Source organism: Triticum aestivum, chromosome 2A (assembly GCF_018294505.1).
Source record: "Triticum aestivum cultivar Chinese Spring chromosome 2A, IWGSC CS RefSeq v2.1, whole genome shotgun sequence".
Taxonomy (NCBI): Eukaryota; Viridiplantae; Streptophyta; class Magnoliopsida; order Poales; family Poaceae; genus Triticum; species Triticum aestivum.
The window spans coordinates 617,400,247-617,404,998 of record NC_057797.1 but is presented as its reverse complement, the minus strand read 5'-3'; positions in this window follow the sequence as shown (position 1 = coordinate 617,404,998).

Below are 4,752 nucleotides of genomic sequence, written 5' to 3'. Positions count from 1 at the left end.
GACGTATCATATAACCCTGTGTTCTGGACTTGGCCTTTGCAGGTCTGACATACGGGGCACCGTTGAACGAACTTTCTAGCATCTCTCTTTAGTTGTGGCCAAAAGTAGCGAGCTTCCAGGTTAGCGATAGTCTTATCCCGTCCAACATGGCTACTAAGATCACTTGAATGGAGCTCTCTAACCAGCTTGTCACGTAGAGAACTTTTTGGAATGCACAAACGATCATTTTTGAAGAGATATCCATCTTGCATCAAATAGTCATCACCTAATGGTTGGCCTCTTACGTGCTTTACCCAAACATGGCCAAAGTCTTCGTCACCCTCATACAACTCCTTTATTTGATCCATGCCCGAAAGTTCAGCTTCAAAAGAAGTCAAGAGGCATGCACGACGACTCAAAGCATCGGCCACTCTGTTAGTTATTCCAGATTTATGCACGATGAGATAGTTAAACCTCTCCAGATATGCTGCCCATCTTGCTAGCATGCAGTCAACATGCTTTTGATTTCTAAAATGCTTGAAGGATTGATGGTCGCTATAAACAATGAACTCTTTAGGCAGCAAATAGACTTCCCAAGTTTTCAACGCTCTGAAAATGGCGTATAATTCTTTCTAATAGGTACTCCATTTCTGTCTAGCTTCACTTAACTTCTCACTAAAGAAAGCAATGGGCCTCCTTTCTTGAGATAGGACAGCTCTAATGCCTACTCCACTTGCATCACATTCCAACTCAAAAGTCTTGTTGAAATCAGGTAGTACCAAGACAAGAGCTTGTGATAGCTTTTGTTTAATCTCATTGAAACTAGCTTTAGTTGCTTCTGTCCATTAGAACTTTCCTTTCTTCAAACACTCGGTAATTGGCGCCATGATAGTGCTGAAATTCTTCACAAATCGCCTATAAAAAGTTGCAAGGCCATGAAAGCTTCTTACCTCAGGAATGGTCTTAGGAGTTGGCCATTCTCGGATTGTTTCAACCTTACAATCATCGACACGAATGCCGTCACATGTTATGATGAATCCTAGGAAAAGAAGTTGTGTTTGTAGGAAAACACATTTCTTCAAGTTGACGTAGAGCTCATTTCCCCTTAGTACTTCTAGCACCTTCCGAATGTGATCAAAGTGTTCATCCTCATCCTTGCTATAGATCAAGATGTCATCGAAATAGACCACAACAAAGTGGGATAAGAAGGGTCTAAGGACTTGATTCATTAAGTGCATAAAGGTACTTGGTGCATTTGAGAATCCAAATGGCATGACTAGCCATTCAAACAACCCTTCCTTTGTCTTGAAGGCGGTCTTCCATTCATCCACGGGTCTTATACAGATTTGATGATATCCACTTCTTAAATCTAGCTTTGTGAACACTCTTGCTGCACTAAGCTGATCCAACATATCATCCAGACGGGGAATAGGGAATCTATACCTTACGGTGATCTTGTTAACGGCTCTACTGTCCGTACACATGCGCCAAGATCCATCTTTCTTTGGCACGAGTAGGGCTGGTACAACGCATGGGCTAATACTTTCTCGTGTGCCCCTTTTGCAACAATTCCTCCACTTTCGCCTTCAATATATCATGCTCCTTTGGGCTCATTCGATAGTGTGGAAGATTAGGAAGACTTGCTCCCGGAATTAAGTCAATTCTATGTTGAATTCCTCTCATCGGTGGCAAGCCATGTGGCTCCCCAAGTATGTTCTGAAATTCTGCCAATAAACCACGTACCTTTGCTGGAATTTCAACAGTCAGGTGCTCTTCTCCCTTTACAACAAGTGCAACACACAAATCTGCCTCCTTCAAGTCTTCCATAAACTCATGAGAGGCATGGGAGATAGTTAACATAGTTTTCCTCTCCTCCTTAGAGGTATTACCTTCGGTTTTTTGGTAAGATAATGGTCTTTTTCTTGTTCCAAATGAAAGAGTAAGAATTTTCCTTGCCCTTGTGTGTAGTATCCACATCAAATTGCCAAGGCCTCCCAAGAAGAACATGGCCGGCATCCATGTCAACCACATCACACAACACATTTGAGCGATATTGCTTACCCAAAGAAAGTGGCAGGTTGCATTGTTTGGTGATCCTCATATTCACTCCTTTCTTGATCCATCCAATAATGTAGGGATTTGGATGATCATGGGTTTCCAGCTTTAAATGGTCCACCAACTTCTGAAGATAAGATTCTCGCAGCTGCAACTATCAATCACTAGTTTGCATACCTTGCCATTCACCGTGCATTTGCTCTCAAATATTTTCTTCCGTTGTGTGTCATCGAGTTGTGGCGTGGAACATAGGAGACACTGGATCACACATACCACCACTTTGCCTTCTTGACAAACCTCTTGTCCGTCTAAATCTTCAGATTTGTATTCTTCCTCATCGCTTTCACCATCATGGATAGTCGTGTTAACAAATTTCCTTAGTGGGCAACCGCTGGATATGTGTCCCTCTTTACCACATTTATAACACTTTGGGCCATCATTTGCCTTACCCTTGCCTCTAGTTTGTTTCGGGATGGGCTGTTTTGTCTTTGGTGGAGTGGCCTTTTTTCCACTCTATTAGGTTGGCTCCTAGATGAGCCTTCGGTATGAGGATATGGAGGATATGGAGCCCATAATGCAATAAATATCGATATAAAAGCATAATGCAAAATGGACATATCAACTCCCCCAAGCTTAGACCTCGCTTGTCCTCAAGCGAAAGCCAAAATCGAAAAATATGTCCACATGTTTAGAGATAGAGGTGTCGATAAAAATAAAATACGGACATGAGGGCATCATGATCATTCTTAGAACAGCAACATATATAATTCTTATCATATGATCTCTTATGCTAGAGTAATAATTCAATCACAATATCAAGTATGAATCATAAACTTTGTTGAAAACTAACAAACTATAATCTCAGTCATTGGAGCAATTGCAATTTATCATAATATAGGAAAGATTCAATCTAAGAGCTTTTCAGCAAGTCCACATACTCAACTATCATTTAGTCTTTCACAATTGCTAACACTCACGCAATACTTATGGGTATGGAGTTTTAATCGGACACAGAGAAAGATAGGGGCTTATAGTTTTGCCTGCCAATGTTTTACCACAAGGGTAATGTGAACAATAATAGTTCATGAAAACTCACACCCAGTTAGCCATATATACCAGAATCTTTCCAACATGTTGTGCTTGCCAAAAGATAAAATGTAAAAAGGAAGCGTGAAGATCACCATGACTCTTATGTAAGGTAGGAGATAAAGGTAAAAGATAGGCCCTTCGCAGAGGGAAGCAGAGGTTGTCATGCGCTTTTATGGTTGGATGCACAAAATCTTAATGCGTAAGAACGTCACTTTACATTGCCACTTGTGATATGGACCTTTATTATGCAGTTTGTCGCTTTTATTTCTTCAATATCACACGATCGTATAAAGCTTATTTCCTCCACAGTAATCAATCATACATATTTAAAGAGCAATTTTTATTGCTTTGCACCGATGACAACTTACTTGAAGGATCTTATTCAATCCATAGGTAGATATGGTGTACTCTTATGGCAAGACTGGTTTAAGGGTATTTGGAAGCACAAGTAGTATCTCTACTTGGTGCAATGAATTTGGCTAGCATGAGGGGGAAAGGCAAGCTCAATCATGTTGGATGATCCAAGACAATATAATTTATCTCAGATGTAAGAAAACATAACCCATTACGTCGTCTTCCTTGTCCAACGTCAACTCTTTTAGCATGTCATATTTTAATGAGTGCTCACAATCATAAAAGATGTCCAAGATAGTATATTTATACGTGAATACCTCTTTTTCTTTATTACTTCCTATTAATTGCAACGATGACCAAAACTATGTTTGTCAACTCTCAACAACTTTTATTCATCATACTTTTTCTATGTGAGCTCATTACTCTCCATAAGATCCATATGATCTCTTTGTTTCTTTTTATTTCTTTCTCTTTTCTTTTATTCACTTAAGATCATGGCAAACTAATCAAGCCCTTGACTCAACACTAATCTTTATTATATATAGCTCACGGACTCGATTACATAGAAGGATCATAAAGCAAAACTCACAACTAGATCATACTAAAAACTTTTATTCTACTAGATCAAGATATTACCAAAAGGATCAAACTAAGAAAAACGGTAAAGATAAAAGTGATGGTGATACGATACCGGGGCACTCCCCCAAGCTTGGCAGTTGCCAAGGGGAGTGCCCACACCCATGTGATTATGTCTCCTTTTTCAGGGATGGTGATGTGATATTCTTGGCGATGATGCCCTTCAGGATACGATTCTCCTCCTGGAGCTTATTGACTTGCTGCTTGAGGTCCATTTTTTCCTTTCGAAGTTTTCCTGTAACAGCCAAAGCTCCCTGCACCCAAGGGTGCTGCATAGCTGTGGGAGAACTAGTGACACTCCTTTTCATATTCTCATAAGAAAGAAATCTAACATTGGAAGGGATAACCGAGTTTGGAATAGCCGAGCTTTGCAGTTCCCCCATTGTGAATCCAGCTCAGAAGCGGGAAGTGACTTCTTGAACCTCCTCCATGGCATCTATCCTCTTCAAATCAGCCATCATTTCTTCCTCCCTTGCTGGCCCAAAGTGGTCAACATTGTTGTTTGTCATTGATTCCGGTGCCGGATGAGACACCCGGCTCTCCCCGACTCACTCTTGCGAAGACATCTTGCTCTAATCTGCAGCAGCAACAACTCGAAACACAAACAGAGGATAATTGAGCGATATGGGAGTCAAAACC